General features: G+C 47.9%; 2 long non-coding RNA genes across 3 annotated transcripts in view; one reads left to right on the top strand and one right to left on the bottom strand.

Annotated features, from left to right (window-relative positions):
* LOC137368611 (uncharacterized) overlaps positions 1–8,937 on the top strand; it is a 41,082-nt gene extending 32,145 nt beyond the window's left edge. For both annotated transcript variants that reach the window (XR_010974785.1, XR_010974786.1), the window contains exons 2-4: positions 3,332–3,434; positions 4,133–4,262; positions 4,908–8,937. This is a non-coding gene — a long non-coding RNA (uncharacterized lncRNA). The remainder of the gene's footprint in view (positions 1–3,331; positions 3,435–4,132; positions 4,263–4,907) is intronic.
* A 2,214-nt stretch (positions 8,938–11,151) lies between these two features.
* On the bottom strand, positions 11,152–21,922 carry LOC137368610 (uncharacterized). The gene is made up of 3 exons (XR_010974784.1): positions 21,582–21,922; positions 16,822–16,941; positions 11,152–11,341 (listed from the first exon to the last, which is right to left on the bottom strand). It is a non-coding gene; the product is annotated as an uncharacterized lncRNA (long non-coding RNA).
* Positions 21,923–25,031: the final 3,109 nt, after the last annotated feature.

The following is a 25,031-nucleotide window of genomic DNA, read 5'->3' as shown; positions in this document are numbered from 1 at the left end:
CTTTCTTCCATTCCTTTCCGCCCAGCTGTCCTGTGGCTCTGCGAAAATATACTGAGGTCGCAAAACCCGTGCGAAATGCCTCAGCTGTAGAAACCCACAGGCAACGCCAGCTAACTGGATGATACATGGATGATAGTAGAATGAAGGGTATGTAGGTAGTTTGATCTTAGAGTAGGATGAAGGGTCGGCACAACATCGTGGGCCGAAGGGCCTGTGCTGTGCTGTACTGTTCTATGTTCTAACTGTTAGCATGTCACAAGAGGATAACACTGAGGACTGTTGGGGATTCAGCATCTGGTGGCTAAATTGGTCTCCACTTTAACAGATGAGGCTTTGAAAGGAAAAAGCAATTTTGAGATTGTTTTCAATGAATGCCGTAAAGAGCACAGTAAGGCTCCTTTCTGTTGTTAGTTCCCTGCATTTTATTTGTGACCGTTGTCGGGGATGTGCCCAGATGTAACGGCAGTTTTCCCACCTCTGAGAAAATGGCACCTGATTAGTCAGATATCTTACTTGATTTTGGAGCTGAAGGCACTTGTCAAACACACTCACGAGAATACAGGACATGACCAATTCTTCCTGATGGTACCGAGCCTCTCACATTGACTGCCCATATTGCGGTGGGGCCATTGCCCACTTTAGCGAATGGAGACAGATGTGAAAGCCTTGTGGTTCAAGTGCTACCTCTGTAATCTCGTCCAGCCCCACAACTCTCCAAGATAACCTTGATCCTCCAATTTTTGCTATTACATCTTAAATAATAGCTTCCAACATTTTCCCTAAGACAGATGTTAAGCTAACTGGCCTGTAGTTTCCTGCTTTCTGTCTCCCTCCTTGCAACCCAGGCAATGGTGAAAGAGGAGGTATTCAGACACTGGAGGGGTTTAAAATTGATAAAGAAGATATATTATATAGGCTGTCTGTACTGAAAGTGGATAAAACACCAGGACCGGATGAGATACATCCATGGATACTGAGGGATGTGAGGGTGGAAATTGCAGAGGCACTGGCCATAATGTTTCACTTTTCCTTCGATTTGGGGGTGGTGCCAGAGGACTGGTGAATTGTTCAAAAAAGGGTATAAAGATAAGCCCAGCAACTACAGCCAGTCAGGTGGGGAAATTGCTAAAAAGAATAATTCCTAGTCACTTGGACAAATGTGGGTTAATAAAGGAAAGCCAGCATGGACCAGGAAAATCATGTTTAACTAATTTGCTGGAGTTTTTTGAGGAGGTAACAGAGAGGGTTGATGAGGGCAATGCTGTTGATGTGGTGTACATGGACTTTCAAAAGGCGTTAGATACAGTGCCACACAACAGACTTGTGAGCAAACCTACAGTTCATTGAATAAAAGGGACGGTAGCAACATGGATACGAAATCGGCTGAGTGACAGGAAACAGAGAGTTGTGGTTAATGGATGATTTTAGGCTGGAGGAAGGTTTGTGACGGAGTTTCCCAGGGGTCCGTGTTGGGAGCCTTGCTTTTCCTGATATCTAATAATGACCGAGACCCTGGTGTACAGGGCACAATTTCAAAGTCTGCAGATGATACGAAACTTGGAAGCATTGTGAACTGTGAGGAGGATAGTGTAGAACTTCAAAAGGACATGGGCAGGTTGGTGGAATGGGAAGATGAAGTTCAATGCAGAGAAATGTGAAGTGATTAATTTTGGGAGGAAAGACATGGAGAGACAACATAAAACAAAGGGTACAATTCTAAAGAGGCCACAGGAGCAGAGGGACCTGCATGCATATGCACATAAGTCATTGAAGGTAGCGGCACAGTGGCGCAGTGGTTAGCACCGCAGCCTCACAGCTCCAGGGACCCGGGTTCGATTCCAGGTACTGCCTGTGTGGAGTTTGCAAGTTCTCCCTGTGTCTGCGTGGGTTTTCTCCTGGTGCTCCGGTTTCCTCCCACAAGCCAAAAGACTTCAGGTTGATAGGTAAATTGGCCATTATAAATTGTCACTAGTGTAGGTAGGTGGTAGGGAAATATAGGGACAGGAAGGGATGTTTGGTCGGAATATGGGATTAGTGTAGGATTAGTATAAATGGGTGGTTGATGTTCGGCACAGACTCGGTGGGCCGAAGGGCCTGTTTCAGTGCTGTATCTCTAATCTAATCTAATCTTAATAAAGCATACAGTATCCTGGGCTTTATTAATAGGGGCATAGAGTACAAGAGCAAGGAGGTTATGTTGAACTTGTATAAGACACTAGTTAGGCCTCAGCTGGAGTGCTGCGTCCAGTTCTGGGCACCGCACTTTAGGAAATATGTGAGGGCATTGGAGAGAGTACAGAAAAGATTCATCAGAATGGTTCCAGGGATGAGGAACTTCAGATTGGAGAAGTTAGGACAATTTTCCTTGCAGAAGAGAAGGCTGAGAGGTGATTTGATCGAGGTATTCAAACCATGTGGGGTCTGGACAGAGTAGATGGAGAGAAACTGTTCCCATTCGTGAAAGGATCGAGAATGAGAGGCACAGATTTCAAGTATTCGCTAAGTGCAAGAAGCTATGAACAAACCTTCAGAATGGGCATATAATAGGCATAATTTCAACATGGATATATTTTGGCAACAGCATCAGCCAAAAGACTTGCAGGTTGGTAGGTAAATTGGCCATTATAAATTGTCCCTAGTATAGGTAGGTGGTAGGGAAATATAGGGACAGGTGGGGATGTGGTAGGAATATGGGATTAGTGTAGGATTAGTATAAATGGGCGGTTGATGGTCGGCACAGACTCGGTGGGCCGAAAGGCCTGTTTCAGTGCTGTATCTCTAAAACTAAAAACAAAACTAAATATGAATGTGTTAAGCATCTGCAATCTGGTTTATCAAAGAGTTTTCAAAGACAATTTGGTGTTTCCCATGATAATTCCCATTCTCTAATGAAATATTTCACAAACAAAAAAATGATTCATGAGCAACTCAGACTGCAGTTCCAAAGAATAAAATTGAAGTTGTCAGCTTTGAACACACCCCAAACTTAACTGGCATTGGAAAACTAACGGATCCCAGAGACAGGTCAAAATCAGTGGATTACAGAGACTGGAAAAGTGTTAGTGCATTCTAAAATATCAAGTTATTGTAATCCAAGGAAACTCACAGGGTTTTGTAACACTCTGTTTGATCAAGGTGAGACTTGTTTAACTGGACGGGTCAAACCGTGACATCACAGAGCAAGTCTGACCCTCACACTGTACATCACAGTGAGATCAGACATCACAATCGGTTTGTAAACTGAGTTAATTTGAGGCAGGAGGCTGTACGAGCAGTTTGAGTGAAGGAAAGGGAGCTGCACTGACTGTAACTAACTGGCTGATCTGTCTAGGAGTGAATGTGGTCGGGGAGAAGATCTGAGCAGCTTTCCATTCCGCAGAGATCACAAGCAATGTAAATATCATCAGCCAGCTGATCAGACAGAATGTTGAAAGGTTTGAAGAGTTTGTCTAACCCTGTTTATTTTGTAGCATTGTGAAAGTTAGCCGAGTATTATGATTGATATCGGTAGATTATTAGAGTTCATTTTGTTATTGGTGGATCTCCCTTGGCGTTGCTCACAGGTAGTCTGGAATCTGGTTAATGATGGTTACAGATGCCCACTACCGGCTCCCTCACTGACCACCAGCTACTTCCAGCTATCCAGCTTGGGCCGCACTCCCTGTTCTGTAAATGGAGACAACTACCGCCCATTAGCAGATCTCCCATGGCACTACCTGGGATAGACTCGAGTGTGGGCAAGAGTCACAAATATTTACTGGGTGCCACCAGTAACAGGGGTATTAACAATCCAGACAATGGCATCACTGTCCATCACCCATGTCCCTGTTCTCTGGGTGGCAAGCACCTGGAAAAGTTTCAGTGTATTCTACAACATATCGAGTTATTGTAATCCAAGGAACCTCACAGGGTTTTGTAGCACTCTGTTTGATCAAGGTGAGACTTGTTTAACTGGATGGGTCAAACCGTGACATCACAGAACAAGCCTGATCCTCACACTGTCCATCACAGTGAGATCAGACATCACAATCGGTTTGTAAACTGAGTTAATTTGAGGCAGGAGGCTGTACGAGCAGTTTGAGTGAAGGAAAGGGAGCTGCACTGACTGTAACTAACTGGCTGATCTGTCTAGGAGTGAAGGTGGTCGGGGAGAAGATCTGAGCAGATTTGTGATGGAGAAGACAGCGAGCTGAGAGAGGGAGGGAGGAAGAGAACCTTCACAAGATGGTGCGACTGACAGAGCCAGCTATTGGAGCAAATAGGTACGTTATCAATCCCTTCCATTCTTTGGAGCTGTAGGTAACATGGTCTGTAGGTAGTCATGTCTTCCAGGGGGTGAGGGAAGGGAGTGTGTGTGTTAAACAGATCATGGAAATATTGCTCGAGTTCCGTTCCGAAAAAGTTTAGATCTTATTTAAAACTGTAAAACATCTGGAGCTCAGTCTCGGCCTCAGTCAATGATACTGAAGGAATCGGTTAGAAACACTTGTCCCAAGCATTTCTGCTGTCCTCTGACCTCATCAATCCCTGGCTCCATGCCAAGGCCCTCCTCCCAGGTCAGATGCCTCAGGTACTGCCCTCCAAAAGCCTCTCATTGTGTCAGACAAGCTCCTGGTGCCAGTGACCCTGGATCACCTGATGGTATTGCAGCCATTCTGGAGCTTCACTGTGATTCTGGAGAAGGAATCAACTGATTGACTCCAGAATCTTTAATACTCAGCTAACATCAGAATCTGTGGCCAGGAACATCAGTAGAAAAGAGACACGTCCATAAGTAATGGTGCACTCTGAATCTGCATTCAGCATTTCCAGGTTAAATGGTTTAACTAGCAGTGGAATTAGAAAATGCCGAGAGATGTCTCGTTACAATCCAGTGATTCTGATCTGTTTTTTGCTTCTTCTTCCAGACATACATGGTTGGTGTCAGGATGAGCAAGAGGAAATTTCCATCAAATTACCCACAGACTAAAGGATGAGTAACAAAAGCACAAAGAACAAGTGCATCACGACACACAACAAGCAGCACATCCTGCCCCAAACCAACTCAAAATTCTACAAAGGAGGGAGCCGTGTCCCTGAAATTCTCCTCACCCCATCCCTCTGTGTCCCATCCATTTCTCAGTGCCAACTCCACATCTGTTCATTTGTTGGTTTAATTTGACGGCCAACAACAACCCAGCCACTGGTCCATCTAGACACTCCTCCGATGGCTGGAGATGGTGTGAAACCGACTCTCTCTCCCTTCTGGTTTATTTCCCATCCCCACCAGGACTATCATCCCCACCAGCTCCTCCTAGATTTACTTTGATATCTATTTTTATTGTTCATTGGGAAATTTGCCCCACACACTCTTCCCCATCTTAGCCCCCAGGCTGGACCTTCACGTCCGGCCCTCATGTACCCGCATCGGCATCAAGCAGTAACCCTGCTCCATCCAGGCTCAGTTTGATATTGCTCAGGACTAACTGCACTGGCACTGGCTAGGACCCAGTCCGTACAGTCAGCTCTGACCAATATCGGCTGGAGCTCCACCTTGGGACTGAAGTTGAAGGTCTCGAGGGGGGAACGCTCTGGTTGTTGCCTCGATTGTGTAGAGTGGGACCGGCTGGTTCAGGCCACTCGCCTGCCAGTTGCTGCCATCCCCTCCGCTCAATCGATTGAGGCCCCGGTACCAACTTGTACCGAGACCTCCCAGAATTTGAGGAAGAGTCCTCCCCTGGCATCAGCCGGCTCTGAGGAGTCCGTGCCGACTGGTGCCAGTATAAGGCTGGTTCCCCCAAGCGCCACCAGCTAGTGTTGGTGGTCCTTCACCAGAGCCATCCTCTGGTGACACCAACCCAGCCCTGGGACATTGGTCTCCAGTTGGCAGCAGCTTATCTGGGGGACACCACCCTTGGGGGACTCGACCCCACTCAGGGTCACCTATGTTGGGGGTGATTGCCACTTTGGTGAGAGCAGTCGCAGGTCTCTGTTCACTTTTTATAGATCTGTGTCTGCCTCCTCAACTGTGTGGACTCACCTTCAGCTACTCCCTGCAATTCTTAAGGGGTATCTAGGTTCCAAGGGCTCTCTCACGCTGGGAGGGTACGTGTGCCTCACTGGCACCTCCCCCGAGTGGCAGGGAACATGTCTCGAGGGTTTATCTCCATCGGCCCTCGTGTTCATGAGCTCGTAGCTAATCCAGCCGCCCTCGACTCTGTTCCCCGAGATTTACTATTAACCTTCCCTGTCGGTTGAGCTCTTGGAAGCTTCCTGGAGGCATCCTGCCTCGGAAGCCCAGTTGGGAGCCTGAGTCGGACCACGACCTCCAGTCGTTTAGGCTTTCATGTATTTAACCCGAGGGTGACCTAGAGTCTGAAACTGTGGCTTCCGGAAGTCCCTTCACTTGGGGGTTTGAGTCCATGCTTGAGGTTTTGCAAAAGGCCACAAGCATCGACCTTTGCTGGATTCTTTTTCCCTTGATAAGCGTCCTCCGGTTAAGGCCAAGTTAGACAGTATCCATAGGACCTCCAGCACCCTGCTTCACACCTTGCAGTTCACTGGTATCTGGTCAACTGTAGTCGTGAAGGTATCAGAAGGAAAGTTATCGCCTGGTTCCACCCACAAGTGGGATCTGGCGCAGCTTCCTGCAGGGTTTGGCACATCTCCCCCAATTCCCTACCACCATATCCACTGGGGGGCGGCCTCACCGGCAGGTGAGTGGGTACGGAGTGTGGACCACCTACACAGAACATCGACTGCAGCAGCTGGCTGTGTGGGTGCCCTCAATGTAGGAGCAGGGTCTATCGCCCAGTGGATCTTGCATCACCGATTAGTTATGGCCAAGCACCTTGGGCTTTCTTCAGGTACTGCAGATGCCCCTTGGTGCCGAGGCCTTCTTTGGTGAGCAAGTGGAGGAGCTGCTGCGGCAGAACCTTCAGGCATTCCCCAATTGGCATTTAAGATGTGGACACTGCTCACTCTAGAACTTAGTCTGGAGGCCCCTTCCATCAACCCACCAATACACTCACAGTCACCAATCCACTCACCTCCAACAGCCTTTCCCAGGCTGTATCTGGAACGGAATGTCCTTTGTACCATGCTAGCTCCCTGCATTGCAGATTAGGTCCTGGAATTCAGGCAGCTAGCAACACTTCATCTTTGATACCCTGTCCGGCTGCACCCCCCCAAGCAGTGATCCTGCCTTTGCCAGTTGGAAGGGGGGGATCACTCTTGGGTTAAAGAGACCAGAAGTAGTGAGTATCCTCTGAATTGGCAGCTTGAGCCTCCATGTTTCTCATAATGTGGTTTGCTTTGATGCTCAGAGGAACCATCTACCAGTGGCCATTCTGGCAGGTGACACCATGGTCTTTTAGTATTGGGACTGAGAGTCAGGGATAGTTCTCCAGAAGAGAACTGTTGGGGAGATTTCTTCAGGTGAAACTTCTGGATAACTATCCCCACTGCCAGTAGCACCACAGCCTCACAGCTCCAGGGACCCAGGTTCGATTCCGGGTACTGCCTGTGTGGAGTTTGCAAGTTCTCCCTGTGTCTGCGTGGGTTTTCTCTGGGTGCTCCGGTTTCCTCCCACAAGCCAAAGGACTTGCAGGTTGATAGGTAAATTGGCCATTATAAATTGTCACTAGTATTGGTAGGTGGTCGGGGAATATAGGGACAGGTGGGGATGTTTGGTAGGAATATGGGATTAGTGTAGGATTAGTATAAATGGGTGGTTGATGTTCGGCACAGACTCGGTGGGCCGAAGGGCCTGTTTCAGTGCTGTATATCTAATCTAATCTAATCTAATCTAATCTAATGATTCCACAGCTCGCCTTTGTCACAGCATCTGAACTCGAGCTGATGCTCTTGGGGAACACTGTCTTCTCCAGGTTCTTCAGCTAATGCTTTGACAAATGGGTGATGTTGGGGGAGGTCACATTCAGGATGAATGGGCTTCCAGGCCAGTGGGCGTGCTTGAGCTCACTTGGCATTTCAACAGGCTCGGTCAGGGTGTGAACGGTATATTAGGACAGTGTGCACTTTCAGACTCGGGACGGCGGGGTAAGTCAGTGTGTCTGCAGACAGACAATATGACAGTAGTCCGGTATGTCAACAGGGTGGGACTCCCTCCTGGGTCCCTCTGTCAAGGAGATACGTTGCTTCCCATTGGTGCTTGTAGGACGGGGTGACACTTTTGCTGCCACATTTGGCCGGGGTGAACAACACAACAGTCGACACACTCAGCTGCTGTGTAGTTCACCTTCCGAGTGGATGACCCACACTGAGGTGGTCCAGAATATCTTCAGGACTTGGCGGGGGGTGGGGTTTACCAGATTGATCGACTTGCTCGTATCACTGGACAATCCCCAATCTGCTGGGGGACCTCAGGCAGTCATGGTGGAGGATGGACTGTCTGTGGTTCTTTCATTTCAAGATTCTGTTGCTCAGGGTAGCCTGATCTCCAGGATGCTCGGGAAATTTACAGCAGATGGTGGTTCTGGTTAACCCTTCATTGACCTCACAAACCGTCCTCCTTTTACATCCTGGTGTTGAATACTGCCGGTCTGATTTCAGGAGCCCACGGAGAAAGCCAAGTTATTTGGAGATTAAAGATGACCCTACCTTTAGTAAGGGAAGCATCAGTTTTCATTCCAGCGTCCTCCACACATGGCTGGACACTGTCCAACTGGTGCTCAGGGTTAGAAGGGTGGAACCTGCATGGGAACAGACTCCGGCTCCCAGGACAAGTTGATGAAAGTGAGTGTTCTTCGTGGGAGCCAGCGCCAGAACCAAACAGTAAGCTGAAGGAGATTTGGGTCTTTCCAGCTTCTGATTGACGGTCTGGCTGTTCAGATGGAATGCCCATCAGATTAGGGTATAGCAGCAATGTGACACTCATGGTTGTGATGCTCACTTTTATCATGTCTGTCCTTGGTCTCTTTAGCCCCTGTTCACAGACAGGCCCCTCCACCCTCCTCGTCCTCAGCACTACTTGGTTCGTCGGCAGCAGTGTGTCTAGAATGTCTGAATGATGATCAGCGCCCTTGGAAGCTGATCCTTTGCAAGCTGCTCCCTTGTAAGGTTCTCTTCATTTTCCGAGTGACGAGGCTTTTTCCACCCACCTGGGTGCCCCCTTGGGAATTGGAGGGGGTGTTTGGTATGTAGTTTCCTCGTTCTGGGTTGTCTTTGGGTGTCAACAAGCTGAGTTCTGGGGTGTGCTAAAATTGAACACAGCACGGGAGCCGGGGAGGGACGGAGGGAGGGGAAAAGCATGTGGGCGTGCCCTCCACGGATAAGGCATTGAAAAAATGGCTTAAAAAGGAGGTCACGCCTTACCAAGTTTTCCCCAGGGAAATTGTGCCGATGCATCCCGATAATTAGATCCACATTCCCCCCCATTTGGCCGTCAATATTTCAGAGCTGATGTTCCATCCAAACATTTCTAGTTCTGTAACTCAGTTCTAATCCACTGAGAGCCCAGCACAGACTAAAGGAATGGCATCAGTTCCCAACAAATTAAAAGATGTCATAGTTAGCAGGGAAGTGGGAACCCTGGACATGCTAGTACAGAGCTAGAGTGCAGATGGTTGGAGACTAAGCTCTGAGACAGTGTGTTCAGATGGTGTCTGGGAAAGCTATTGTCTTGGAAAGCAGTGGCTGAAGAGGGCTAGAGTGATCTCCTGGACTCGTTTCGATCGCCTAAGGGGGTCGGAGAGGAATTTCCCAGATTTTTTTCCCAAATTGGCCTGGGTTTTTATGTATGGTTTTTCGCCTCTCTCAGGAGATCACATGGTCGAGGGTGGGGTGGGGAGTCAATCTGTGTTGTGATGAGAAGGTATCGCAGTTGTGTGGGACATGCTGGACGGAGCAGACAGGAACCTATCCATCCGTCAATTCTCTATCAAGTCACGTTAATTCAACGACTTCAATGTGAAATCTGGAAATAAACGTGGATTCAAATTGGACAAACTTTCTGTGTTTTTTTCTGATTTGTGCGCGGGCTAGAATAAGGACCAGAAAAGTGAAGAGAAGAGTTCTCTTCATCTTCAGTTTGTTTTATTCATTCACGGGATGCGGGCGTTGCTGGCAAGGCCAGCACTTATTGCCCATCCCTTCTTGAAGAAAGCTGTGTGGTTTGTGAGGCTATTTCAGAGGGCTGCTTAGAGTCAACCAGGATGGCAGATTTCCTTCCCTGAAGGACATTAGTGAGCCAGATGGGTTGCAACAACAATCCCCTACTTTCATGAACACCATCACTGATACAAGATTTTTAATTCCAAATTCTGATTTGATTAACTGAATTTCAATTCTCCAGCTGTCTTGGTGGGATTTGAACTCGTGTCTCTGGATTACTAGTCCAGTAATATGACCACGATGCCAGTCTATTGCCCTTAGACAGAGCTGCTGATTGGGTGAACTCTCTGAGCCACTTACCAGGTACGACCTGAACTGAATCCCCAGTCAGCTGCACAAACGTACATAAAGACTATCAGATCCATCGAGCTCGCCCCATCCAGTAGACAGTAGAACCTCACGCTCTCCCATCCCTCCTTACATATTAATGTAATCTCTTGGAATGGAAAGGACCCTCGCCAATTCAGGAAAATCCTCTGGGCAGCTGCTCTGTCAACACCCTGAGGCTCCAGGAGGACACATCATAATCTAACCTGGCCACTAACTCCATGTAACTCACAATGTCCTCTCAGGACCTTAGCCAGTTCCTCTTTTAAAGGTCTCTCTGTTACACGTGTTTGTTCCAGAGGGTGACGAGCCTGTGACAAGTGATGGAGTGGTACAGCAGAGAAGACCATTCGGCCCATCGTGCCTGTGACAGATCTTGACTGGAGCCGCACACCCAGTCAGTCCCACCTGACCCAAAACTTGCCCAAATACAAACTGGTGGGAAGGAAAGAGACATACACTAAATACATGGAGAGCAGGGGACAGCAAGACAAGGGCAAATACAAAGATTAGAAGGAAGGTTTAAAAAAAAACAATGAGGGCAAAGAGGAAGTGTGAAATTAAATTATCAAGGAATATAAAACAAAAGAGTAAAATATTTTACAGACACATAAATAAAACAACTGGAAATCTCGATGGGAATTGGGCCATTTAACGATGGACAGGATAATATGCCAACAACTTATACTTATATTACATAGTACAGCATCTCAAGGTGCTTCACAGGATATAAAGCCACAAAAGGAGATATTAGGGCAACTTCATTCTCCTGTGCAGCGAAAACTGCCCGTGTACCAGAACCTTGTTCAGCCGGTTCAATTGTGAGATTGAATGGAAGGACAGGAAGCTGCAGGTCATCCATGTGAGAGAAGAGAAGCAGCAACGAGTACTTTTGAAAATTCTGTTCAGAGGGGGGAAAAAATCCACATCAGTCCTTTCTCAAGTCTTGTCTGCAAACATCATGTCCATTGAAGACAACAGTTCACACACCCATGGGCTTTCACTCTGTTCTCAATGGTTTTTATTCTGCAAATTAACATGTCCACAGACACAGCAAAAAATAAGCATTACCCCAACTCTGATCTGTAAAAATATTTCAAAACTGCTTTTTGCTACACAAATTATACAATGTCCAGCATGACCTCATTTCAGCATCAGCAGAAACTCACTTCACCCTGGGTCTTCCTAGCTGCAGACTGAATCACCAGCTTCAGTTCCACCTGATCCCTGATCCCTCAGAAGGGAAGGGGGGAGAATAGGAGAGCGATAGTGATAGGAGATTCAATGGTTAGAGGAACAGACAGGAGATTCTGTGGTCGCGAACGAGACTCTCGGACGGTATGTTGCCTCCCTGGTGCCAGGGTCAGGGATGTCTCGGATTGAGTCTACGGGATTCTTAAGGGGGAGGGGTTGCAGCCAGAAGTCGTGGTACACATCGGTACCAATGACATAGCTAGGGAAAAGGATGAGGACCTGAAAAGCAAATATAGGGAGTTAGGTTGGAAGCTAAAAGGCAGGACGAGCAGAATAGTAATCTCAGGATTGATACCGGTGCCACGTGCTGGTGAGGCTAGAAACAGAGAGCGAGTGCAGCTGAACACGTGGCTACAGAGCTGGTGTATGAGGGAGGGCTTCAGATATGTGGATCATTGGGATACCTTCTGGGGAAGGTGGGACCTGTACAAGAAGGACGGGTTGCATCTGAACTGGAGGGGCACCAATATCCTGGGTGGGAGGTTTGCTAGAGCTCTTCGGGAGGGTTTAAACTAGTTTGGCAGGGGGATGGGAACCGGAGCTACGGATCAGTGGATGGGGTAGCTGTTGAACAGGCAGATACAGAGTGCAGAGAGTCTGTGAGGAAGGGTAGACAGTTGACAGGGCAAAGTTGCAGCCAGTATGATGGGTTGAAGTGTGTCTATTTTAACGCAAGAAGTGTCAGGAATAAGGGTGATGAACTTAGAGCATGGATCACTACTTGGAGCTACGATGTTGTGGCCATTACGGAGACTTGGATATCACAGGGGCAGGAATGGATGTTGGATGTTCCGGGGTTCAGATGTTTCAAAAGGAATAGGGAGGGAGGTAAAAGAGGTGGGGGAGTGGCATTGCTAATCAGGGATAGTATCACAGATGCAGAAAGGGAGGTCGTCGAGGAGGGTTTGTCCACTGAGTCAGTATGGGTGGAAGTCAGAAACAGGAAAGGAGCAGTCACTTTTTTGGGAGTTTTTATCGATCCCCCAATAGCAGAGATACGGAGGAACAGATTGGGAGGCAGATTTTGGAAAGGTACAGAAGTAACAGGGTTGTTAGAACAAAGAACAAAGAAAATTACAGCACAGGAACAGGCCCTTCGGCCCTCCAAGCCTACGCCGATCCAAATCCTCTATCTAAACCTGTCGCCTATTTTCTAAGGGTCTGTATCTCTTTACTTCCTGCCCATTCATGTATCTGTCTAGATACATCTTAAAAGACGCTATCGTGCCCGCGTCTACCACCTCCGCTGGTAATGCGTTCCATGCACCCACCACCCTCTGCGTAAAGAACTTTCCACGCATATCCCCCCTAAACTTTTCCCCTTTCACTTTGAACTCGTGACCCCTAGTATTTGAATCCCCCACTCTGGGAAAAAGCTTCTTGCTATCCACCCTGTCTATACCTCTCATGATTTTGTACACCTCAATCAGGTCCCCCCTCAACCTCCGCCTTTCTAATGAAAATAATCCTAATCTACTCAACCTCTCTTCATAGCTAGCGCCCTCCATACCAGGCAACATCCTTGTGAACCTCCTCTGCACCCTCTCCAAAGCATCTACATCCTTTTGGTAATGTGGCGACCACAACTGCACGCAGTATTCCAAATGTGGCCGAACCAAAGTCCTATACAACTGTAACATGACCTGCCAACTCTTGTACTCAATACCCCGTCCGATGAAGGAAAGCATGCCGTATGCCTTCTTGACCACTCTATTGACCTGCGTTGCCACCTTCAGGGAACAATGGACCTGAACACCCAAGTCTCTCTGTACATCAATTTTCCCCAGGACTTTTCCATTTACTGTATAGTTCATTCTTGAATTGGATCTTCCAAAATGCATCACCTCGCATTTGCCCTGATTGAACTCCATCTGCCATTTCTCTGCCCAACTCTCCAGTCTATCTATATTCTGCTGTGTTCTCTGACAGTCCCCTTCAGTATCTGCTACTCCACCAATCTTTGTGTCGTCTGCAAACTTGCTAATCAGACCACCTATACTTTCCTCCAAATCATTTATGTATATCACAAACAACAGTGGTCCCAGCACGGATCCCTGTGGAACACCACTGGTCACACGTCTCCATTTTGAGAAACTCCCTTCCACTGCTACTCTCTGTCTCCTGTTGCCCAGCCAGTTCTTTATCCATCTAGCTAGTACACCTTGGACGCCATGCGACTTCACTTTCTCCATCAGCCTACCATGGGGAACCTTATCAAACGCCTTACTGAAGTCCATGTATATGACATCTACAGCCCTTCCCTCATCAATCAACTTTGTCACTTCCTCAAAGAATTCTATTAAGTTGGTAAGACATGACCTTCCCTGCACAAAACCATGTTGCCTATCACTGATAAGCCCATTTTCTTCCAGATGGGAATAGATCCTATCCCTCAGTATCTTCTCCAGCAGCTTCCCTACCACCGACGTCAGGCTCACCGGTCTATAATTACCTGGATTTTCCCTGCTACCCTTCTTAAGCAAGGGGACAACATTAGCAATTCTCCAGTCCTCCGGGACCTCACCCGTGTTTAAGGATGTTGCAAAGATATCTGTTAAGGCCCCAACTATTTCCTCTCTCGCTTCCCACAGTAACCTGGGATAGATCCCATCCGGACCTGGGGACTTGTCCACCTTAATGCCTTTTAGAATACCCAACACTTCCTCCCTCCTTATGCCGACTTGACCTAGAGTAATCAAACATCTGTCCCTAACCTCAACATCCGTCATGTCCCTCTCCTCGGTGAATACCGATGCAAAGTACTCGTTTAGAATCTCACCCATTTTCTCTGACTCCACGCATAACTTTCCTCCTTTGTCCTTGAGTGGGCCAATCCTTTCTCTACTTACCCTCTTGCTCCTTATATATGAATAAAAGCCTTTGGGATTTTCCTTAACCCTGTTTGCTAAAGATATTTCATGACCCCTTTTAGCCCTCTTAATTCCTCGTTTCAGATTGCGCCTACAATCCCGATATTCTTTCAAAGCTTCGTCTTTCTTCAGCCGCCTAGACCTTATGTGTGCTTCCTTTTTCCTCTTAGCTAGTCTCACAATTTCACCTGTCATCCATGGTTCCCTAATCTTGCCATTTCTATCCCTCATTTTCACAGGAACATGTCTCTCCTGCACGCTAATCAACCTCTCTTTAAAAGCCTCCCACATATCAAAAGTGGATTTACCTTCAAACAGCTGCTCCCAATCTACATTCCCCAGCTCCTGCCGAATTTTGGTATAGTTGGCCTTCCCCCAATTTAGCACTCTTCCTTCAGGACCACCCTCGTCTTTGTCCATGAGTATTTTAAAGCTTACGGAATTGTGATCACTATTCCCAAAGTAGTCCCCTACTGAAACTTCAACAACCTGGCCGGGCTCATTCCCCAACACCAGGTCCAGTATGGCCCCTTCCCAAGTTGGACTATTTACATACTGCTCCAGAAAACCCTCCTGGATGCTCCTTACAAATTCTGCTCCATCTGGACCTCTAACACTAAGTGAATCCCAGTCAATGTTGGGAAAATTAAAATCTCCTATCACCACCACCCTGTTGCTCCTACATCTTTCCATAATCTGTTTACATATTTGTACCTCTATCTCACGCTCGCTGTTGGGAGGCCTGTCGTACAGCCCCAACATTGTTACCGCACCCTTCCTATTTCTGAGTTCTGCCCATATTGCCTCACAGCTCGAGTCCTCCATAGTGCCTTCCTTCAGCACAGCTGTGATATCCTCTTTGACCAGTAATGCAACTCTTCCACCCCTTTTACCTCCCTTTCTATTCCGCCTGAAGCATCGGTATCCTGGGATATTTAGTTGCCAATCATGCCCTTCCCTTAACCAAGTCTCAGTAATAGCAATAACATCATACTCCCAGGAACTAATCCAAGCCCTAAGTTCATCTGCCTTACCTACTACACTTCTTGCATTAAAACAAATACACCTCAGACCACCAGTTCCTTTGCTTTCATCATCTGCTCCCTGCCTACTCTTTCCCTTAGTCACGCTGACTTCATTATCTAGTTCCTTACAGGCTTTAGTTACTACATCCTTACTCTCCACTGACCTCATTTGGTTCCCATCCCCCTGCCACATTAGTTTAAACCCTCCCCAACAGCGTTAGCAAAAGCACCCCCAAGGACATTGGTTCCAGTCCGGCCCAGGTGTAGACCGTCCAATTTGTAATAGTCCCACCTCCCCCAGAACCGGTCCCAATGTCCCAAAAATCTGAACCCCTCCTTCCTGCACCATCTCTCAAGCCACGCATTCATCCTGACTATTTTTTCATTTCTACTCTGACTATCACGTGGCACTGGTAGCAATCCTGAGATTACTACCTCTGAGGTCCTACTTATTAACTTGGCTCCTAACTCCCTAAATTCTGCTTGTAGGACCTCATCCCGTTTTTTACCTATATCATTGGTGCCTATGTGCACAACAACAACTGGCTGTTCACCCTCCCCCTTTAGAATGTTCTGCAGCCGATCTGAGCCATCCCTGACCCGTGCACCTGGGAGGCAACATACCATTCGGGAGTCTCGTCTTCGACCACAGAACCGCCTATCTACTCCCCTTACAATCGAATCCCCGATGACTATAGCCCTTCCACTCTTTTTCCTGCCCTTCTGAACAGCAGAGCCAGCCACGGTGCCATGAACCTGGCTACTGCTGCCTTCCCCTGGTGAGCCATCTCCCTCAACAGTATCCAAAACGGTATACCTGTTGTGGAGAGAGATGACCGCAGGGGACACCTGCGCTGCCTTCCTGCTCTTTCTCTGCCTTTTGGTCACCCATTCCCTTTCTCCCTCAGCAATCCTAATCTGCGGTGTGACCAATTCACTAAACGTGCTATCCACGACCTCCTCAGCATCGCGGATGCTCCATCGTGAGTCCATCCGCAGCTCCAGAGCCGTCATGCGGTATCACAAGAGCTGCATCTGGACACACTTCCTGCACGTGAAGGAGTCAGGGTCATCAGCCGTGTCCCTGAGCTCCCACATTGAGCAAGAGGAGCATAACACGGGTCTGAGATCTCCTGCCATTTTTAATCTTAAGCTTAAACTTAGTTAAATGAAAAAAGAACGAAAAGTTTTTTACCAATCACACGATTAAAAAAAAATAGAAAAAGCCTTACCTTATCTACACACCACCGAGTCCTTTTTTTGGTTCGAGGAGGAGGGCGGGTGGGAGACACTACAGGTGTAGTGTCTCGGGTTCAGAAACGGCCATGTTGTCACGGATGACTTCAACATCCCTAATATTGATTGGAACCTCGTTAGTGCAAATAGTTTGGATGGAGCAGATTTTGTCAGGTGTGTCCAGGCAGGTTTCCTGACTCAATATGTAGATAGGCCGACTAGAGGGGAGGCTATGTTGGATTTGGTGCTTGGCAACGAACCAGGCCAGGTGGCAGATCTCTCGGTGGGAGAGCATTTCGGTGATAGTGATCACAACTCCCTGACCTTTACTATAGTCATGGAGAGGGACAGGAGCAGACGGGATGGGAAAATATTTAATTGGGGGAGAGGGAATTACAATGCTATTAGGCAGGAACTGGGGAGCTTAAATTGGAACAGATGTTCTCAGGGAAATGCACGACAGAAATGTGGAGGTTGTTTAGGGAGCACTTGCTGCGACTGCTGGATAAGTTTGTCCCGATGAGGCAAGGAAGGGATGGTAGGGTGAAGGAACCTTGGATGACAAGAGATGTGGAACAGCTAATCAAGAGGAAGAAGGAAGCTTACTTAAGGTTGAGGAAGCAAGGATCAGACAGGGCTCTAGAGGGTTACAAGGTAACCATGAAGGAACTGAAGAATGGACTTCGGAGAGCTAGAAGGGGACATGAAAAAGTCTTGGTGGGTAGGATTAAGGAAAATCCCAAGGCATTCTACACTTATGTGAGGAACAAGAGGATGGCCAGAGTGAGGGTAGGGCCGATCAGGGATAGTGGAGGGAACTTGTGCCTGGAGTCAGAGGAGGTAGGGGAGGTCCTAAATGAATACTTTGCTTCAGTATTCACTAGTGAGAGGGACCTGGTCGTTTGTGAGGACAGCGTGAAACAGGCTGATATGCTCGAACAGGTTGATGTTAAGAGGGAGGATGTGCTGGAAATTTTGAATGATATGAGGACAGATAAGTCCCTGGGGCCAGACCGGATATACCCAAGGATATTACGGGAAGTGAGGGAAGAGATTGCCGCGCCTTTGGCGATTATCTTTGCGTCCTCACTGTCCACTGGAGTAGTACCAGATGATTGGAGGGTGGCAAATGTTATTCCCTTGTTCAAGAAAGGGAATAGGGATAACCCTGGGAATTATAGACCAGCCAGTCTTACGTCGGTAGTGGGCAAATTATTGGAGAGGATTCTGAGAGACAGGATTTATGATTATTTGGAAAAGCATAGTTTGATTAGAGACAGTCAGCATGGCTTTGTGAGGGGCAGGTCATGCCTCACAAGCCTTATTGAATTCTTTGAAGATGTGACAAAACACATTGATGAAGGAAGAGCAGTGGATGTGGTGTATATGGATTTTAGCAAGGCGTTTGATAAGGTTCCCCATGGTAGGCTCATTCAGAAAGTAAGGAGGTATGGGATACAGGGGACGTTGGCTGTCTGGATACAAAATTGGCTGGCCCATAGAAGACAGAGGGTGGTAGTAGATGGAAAGTATTCAGCCTGGAGCTCGGTGACCAGTGGTGTTCCGCAGGGATCTGTTCTGGGACCTCTGCTCTTTGTGATTTTTATAAATGACTTGGATGAGGAAGTGGAAGGCTGGGTTAGCAAGTTTTCTGATGACACGAAGGTTGCTGGAGTTGTGGATAGTGTGGAGGGCTGTTGTCGGTTGCAACGGGACATTGACAGGATGCAGAGCTGGGCTGAGAAGTGGCAGATGGAGTTCAACCTGGAAAAGTGTGAAGTGATTCATTTTGGAAGGTCGAATTTGAATGCAGAATACAGGCTTAAAGACAGGATTCTTGGTAGTGTGGAGGAACAGTGGGATCTTGGGGTCCATGTCCATAGATCGCTCAAAGTTGCCACCCAAGTTGATAGGGTTGTTAAGAAGGCGTATGGTGTGTTGGCTTTCATTAACAGGGGGATTGAGTTTAAGAGCCGCGAGGTTATGCTGCAGCTCTATAAAGCCCTGGTTAGACCACACTTGGAATATTGTGTTCAGTTCTGGTCGCCTCATTATAGGAAGGATGTGGAAGCTTTAGAGAGGGTGCAGAGGAGATTTACCAGGATGCTGCCTGGACTGGAGGGCATGTCTTTCGAGGAAAGGTTCATCATAAGATCATAAGAACTAGGAGCAGGAGCAGGCCGTCCGGCCCCTCGATCCTGCTCCGACATTCAATAAGATCATGGCTGATCTTTTCGTGGACTCAGATCCAATTACCCGCGCTCTTACCGTATCCCTTAATTCCTTTATTGTTCAAAAAGATATCTACCTTAGCTTTAATGACGTTTACTGAAGAAGCGTCAACTACTTCACTGGGCAAGGAATTCCATAGATTAACAACCCTCTGGGTGAAGAGGTTCCTTCTTAATTCAGTCCTAAATCTGCTCCCTCTAATCTTGAGGCTATGCCCTCTTGTCCAAGCTTCACCTGCCAGTGGAAACATCCTCTCCACTTGTATCTTATCTATTCCCTTCATGATTTTATATGTTTCTATAAGATCCCCCCTCATTCTTCTGAATTCCAATGAATATAATCCCAATCTACTCAGTCTCTCCTCATAAGCCAACCCCCTCAACTCCGGAATCAACCTAGTGAACCTCCTCTGCACCCTCTCCAGTGCCAGTATATCCTTTCTCAAGTAAGGAGACCAAAACTGCACACAGTACTCCAGGTGCGGCCTCACCAGTACCTTATACAGCTGCAACATAACCTCTCTGCTTTTAAACTCAATCCCTTTAGCAATGAAGGACAAAATTCCATTTGCCTTCCTAATTACTTGCTGTACCTGCAGACCAACCTTCTGCGATTCATGCACAAGGACACCCAGGTCCCTCTGCATAGCAGCATGCTGCAACTTTTTACCATTCAAGTAATAATCCTTTTTACTGTTACTCCTACCGAAATGAATGACTTCACATTTACTAACATTGTATTCCATCTGCCAGACCTTTGCCCACTCACTCAATGTATCTATGTTCCTCTGCAAAGTTTCACAGTCATCTGCACACTTTGCTCTGCCACTCATCTTAGTGTCATCTGCAAACTTTGACACCCTACACGTGGTCCCCAACTCCAAATCATCTATATAAATTGTAAATAATTGCGGTCCCAACACCGATCCCTGAGGCACACCACTAGTGACTGATTGCCACCCAGAATAGCACTCATTTATCCCCACTCTCTGCTTCCTGTTAGTCAACCAATCCTCTATCCATGCTAATACTTTACCCCTAACGCCATGCCTCCTTATCTTATGCAGCAGCCTCTTGTGCGGCACCTTGTCGAAGGCCTTTTGGAAATCTAGGTACACCACATCTACTGGGTCCCCATTGTCCACCTTGCTCGTAATGTCTTCATAGAATTCCAAAAGATTTGTCAAGCATGACCTGCCCTTCATGAACCCATGCTGCGTCTGCCCAACGGGACAATTTCTATCGAGATGCCCTGCTATTTCTTCCTTGATAATAGACTCAAGCATCTTCCCCACTACAGAGGTTAAGCTAACCGGTCTAACCGTCTCGGGGTCCACCCTGACAGGCGCAGGGCCTGCGGATGCAGTCACAGAATTTGTCTGTGAGGTCGAGGATGTCGCCTGAGTTCGGCTCCTGCTTTGCCTCTGTGGTGGGGGTGTCCCTGTAGCCCTAGGGTGTACACTCGTCGGGGAGGGGTTCATCTGTCCAGTGGAGGGGGCCGTTGTGGAAGTCGAGGCTGTCGGCTCATTCCGGCCTTCTCTCTGTCTTTGCGGGAGGGGTTCACGTACCACTGTAATGTCGGGGTACCAATTAACTAAGGGGGTTGGCAGTGGAGTTGGAGAGGTTGGCCTGGTTTGGTCCTGTCTCTGTGGCACGGGCTGTTCTTCTACCACGGTCTGAGGGAAGCAATGTGTGGGGGAGCGACTCGTCGATGGTCTGGGGGGGTGGGGAGGGGGATGGCTCGGTCTGGTGGAGGTTGGGACTCGGTGTGTGCGATTAGTCATAGTCCGGTTCGGTCTCGCCAGCTGTCGGTCGTTCCCCTCGCTCTGCCGAGGCCTTTGAGGCTCGGACTCTTGGGAAGCAGGCATGATGTCGAGGTTCAAGGTGGTGGCCACATTGGAGGTCCGAGTACCCGGTCTATGGGGCAAGGCAGTCCTGGTCTGTGGGCTGACCTGCTGTCCTGTGTTTTTCCGTGTGGCCAGATGCTGAATGTGTTTTCTTACCACATCCATTGTTTGAGCTTTGAATCTGTTCTTAAGATTCTTTTTATTCCAATTTATTGCTTTGGCAATGGCTTCCTGGAGCCGGTCAGTAATTTCTGTTGTTTGCCAGTCATCATCCAATTTCTTGAGGTTAATTTGGTAATGCTCAATTAGAATTTGTCTTGTTTGTTTTGCCCAGTTTTCTGAATTTAAAGCCAATTTTCTCAGCGTTTCCCGTGATGGGTTTGCTGGCTTTATAAAAAATGTTAATTTATCTGATTGTCTTATAATGCCTTTAGGAGGCTCCCTTTGGCTCTCTAGTAACACTAAATGGTGAATCGTCTGGGCTATTTTATAAATTAATCTAACCGTTGTAGCAAAACTATCTCTAATTAAATTACCTCTACCTACTGGAACCGTGTGTGCGTAATTCCTACGTGGTGGGAAAGGCCCACGTTTTCTTTGTGTATTCCGTTGCATTGTCTGGGTGTAAAATGTGCAAGAAAAGTTACTGTGGGATGTCCCCTCGTAACAATACTCTACCGCACTAAGGTTCTCCAGTGTCCCGAAGTCCCTCTGCCCGGTCGCTCCTTCTCTCTTTTCTTCTCCAAGAAGGTTCTCCAGCGTCCCGAAGTCCCTGGTTGCTCCCTCTCTCTCTCCTTCTCCGGGAAGGTTCTCCGGTTTCCCGAAGTCCCTCTACCCGGTCGCTCCCTCTCTCTCTCTCTCTCCTTCTCTAGGAAGGTTCTCCGGTTTCCCGAAGTCCCTCCACCCAGTCGCTCCTTCTCTCTCTCTCTCTCTCTCCAACCTGTGGAAAGAAAATCTCTTTGACTCAATGAGTATTCCGGCTAGGAATAGTATTTCCCGACGTTTCGCTGTTACTCCAGCTTCCTCAGGGGAAAATGGCCGATTCGTTGCAAAATCTGTTGGATAAATGTGAGTGAGCTGGCTGACCCCTCCCATGTTGAATGTGATTGGTTGGAAAAGTCTCCTTGTCCTGAAACAATTGGGCTGTTTTTAAAAAATTAAATTGACCCAATGGGAAGTGTGGTCTGTGCATTGAGCCCCTGCAAAAAAACATCCTGGTTACCATGGTAGCAGAGCCCCACCACATTGGGTTTACCTTGTGCTCCACAACCTCTGCAAAAAAAACCAGTCCTGAAACCAAGGGGAACAATTAGGCTGCTTTTAAATTTAATTTTAATTGACCCACTGGGTTTGAAACAATTGCACCTTTTTAAAGTTTTTTTAAGTTTTTAAAGTTTAAATTTAAATGGTCCCATGGGAAGCCCGATCTGTGCATTTGTGGCCCTGCAAAATAACCTGTTTGCCGTGGTAACAGAGCCCTACCCCATGCTGGGTCACCCCAAGTCCATCAAAAACAAACACAGTAAAATCACCCAGTCCTGGGACATTAATGGGTTGCTTTAGCTCCCCAGCGCCACTGTGTGGTAGGTCTTTGTAACAGCAATACATTTATATTCTAAATTTAAAATGCAGAAGTAAGGAAGGATTTAATGATAATTAATGTTAACCTGCCTATCTAAGAGGGGGGATTTAATTATAATTAAAACTGGCCTGTCTATCTAAGAGGTCCGTAACCCTACCCCCATTACACTCGGGTGTTAATTTAAAACTTTGGTTTATTTGTTACATAATTATTTGGGAATGGAATGGGAATTGGATGTATTCCTGGGGGTGAAGGGCCCGCAAGTTTGGTATTGGGGTGTGAGCTTAGGCACGACTGTTCCCCAGTAGAGACCATGGCAGCACAGGCCAGATGGCCTTGAAAGTGCAGAATTTAATTTTCTTATGTCTTGTTTAATGGCACGCGCCATTTCTGTGTATCGACCAGCTGAACTTGGATTCTGTTGCCTGTAAGGCATTTATTTTTGGCACTGCTTGGACAGTCACAACGGACGGCGTGTCACTTTAAAGTTAGGGTAGGGTGAATGGGCAGTAGGGGTGGGAAAGCCTCCCCTCTTGTGTTTATATACTCATTTCTTGAGTTTAATTTCACGAGCAGCTGCCACTTTTATTCGGCTCACGCCTTAAGTTAGTGTCCATCCATGTCCGCTTGCCTTTCCAGCTCGGATTATCAGTGGGATTGCAATGAATAGCATGTGCTATTAATTTTGCAATGAGTATATCGAATTGAAGGATCAGTCGTGTCTAAGGGCTGGACAAAGTTTGGATTTTAGGGCGGGAGCCATCAAGAAGATTCAGAGGTTCGGTCAGGGTCCGCATCCGGGTCGGGGGTGGGGGTGTTTTGGGTAGGTTAGGAATAGGTGGGGGGGGTTTGGTCGGTTAAGAATAGATGGGGGGAGAAGGAGTTTGGTCGATGAGGACTAGGCTTCGGCTTGGGTTTAGGGTTCGCGCTGGGGGGGTTTAAGCTTAGGATTGGGTGGGGGTAGGGTTAGGTGTTCAGGTTAGGCGTTAGGTTTAGGAGTTAGGCGTTAGGGTTAGGGTTGGCGTTAGGGTTAGGGGTTAGGCATTAGGGTTAGGTTTAGCGGTTCGGCATTCGGGGTTGGGCATTAGGGGTTAGGGTTAGGGTTAGGGGTTAGGCTTTAGGGTTAGGGGTTTAGGGTTAGGCGGGGGGTTTGGCTTTGGCTTAGGGGGTTAGGGTTAGGGTGGGTGGATTTTGGGTTAGGGTTAGGGTTGGGGGGGTTTTAGGGTTAAGTTTAGGGTTGGGGGCGGGTTAGGGTTAGAGCTAGGGTTACGTGTTGGAGTTAGACTTAGGGTTACGTGTTGGAGTTGGAGTTGGGGCTGTGGTCGGGGCGTTAGGCTTTGGAGTTAAGCCTTAGGGTTGGGTCTTGATCCAGGGGCAAGAGGTACATTGATGTTACGGGGGTTTTGGGCTAGGGTTGGGGCTGGGGTCGGTGCGTAGGTTTTGGGGTTAAATTTTAGGGTCCTGGATGGGTCTGGGGCGGGGGTTACATGGTGTGTTGTGGGGATTTGGGTTAGGGCTGCGGCTGGGGTCGGGGCCTAAGGGCAGGGCCTTCGGTTTAGGTCTTTGGGTTCAGGGTTAGGGGGCATTAGGGCCTTGGGCCTAGGGGCGGGGCTTAGGTTTAGGTCTTTGGATTCAGGGTTAGGGGGCGTTAGGGTTAGGGTTGGGTCTGGAGGGCAAGGGCCAGCCCGGGTCAGTCACGGTCGCAGGCCCGGTTCAGGCATCCGGGACAGCCTCAGGGTTTGGTTACCTTAAGTTAGGGCTCGGGTTACGTGTTGAAGTTAGGTCTCGGGTTAGGCTTAGGGTTACGTGTTGGATTTGGGGCTGTGGTCGGGGCGTTAGGCTTTGGGGTGAAGCCTTAGTGTTGGGTCTGGGTCCAGGGGCAAGAGTTACATTGACGTTACAGGGGGGGTTGAGGCTGGGGTCGGGGCCTTGGGCCTAGGGGTGGGGCCTTAGGTTTAGGTCTTTGGGTTTAGGATTAGAGGGCGTCAGAGTTGGGGCTGGGTCTGGGGAGCGAGGGCCACAGCGGGTCAGTCACGGTCGCAGGCGCGGGTCAGGCATCCGGGCCAGCCTCAGGGTTTGGTTACATTAATTTCTAGGTTAGCATTAGGGTTTTAAAAAATTTTTTTTATTCATTCACGGGATGTGGGCATTGCTGGCCAGGCCAGCATTTATTGCCCATCCCTAATTGCCCTTGAGAAGGTGGTGGTGAGCTGCCTTCTTGAACCGCTGCAGTCCATGTGGGGTAGGTACACCCACAGTGCTGTTAGGAAGGGAGTTCCAGGATTTTGACCCAGCAACAGTTAAGGAACGGTGATATAGTTCCAAGTCAGGATGGTGTGTGACTTGGAGGTGAACTTGCAGATAGTGCTGTTCCCATGTATTTGCTGCCCTTGTCCTTCTAGTTGGTAGAGGTCGCGGTATTTGGGCAACAGGGGTTTGTCTAGGGTTCTGCCATAGTATGTGTAACCAATTATGACTTTTGTCATTTTTGGCCTAGTCCATTTAGGCTTTTGGGTTTTAGATTATTAAAATTGTTTAATTGGGTT

This window comes from Heterodontus francisci, chromosome 4 (assembly GCF_036365525.1).
Source record: "Heterodontus francisci isolate sHetFra1 chromosome 4, sHetFra1.hap1, whole genome shotgun sequence".
NCBI lineage: Eukaryota > Metazoa > Chordata > Chondrichthyes > Heterodontiformes > Heterodontidae > Heterodontus > Heterodontus francisci.
Note: the sequence above shows the minus strand (reverse complement) of the source record. Positions and strands in the feature narration are given on the sequence as shown.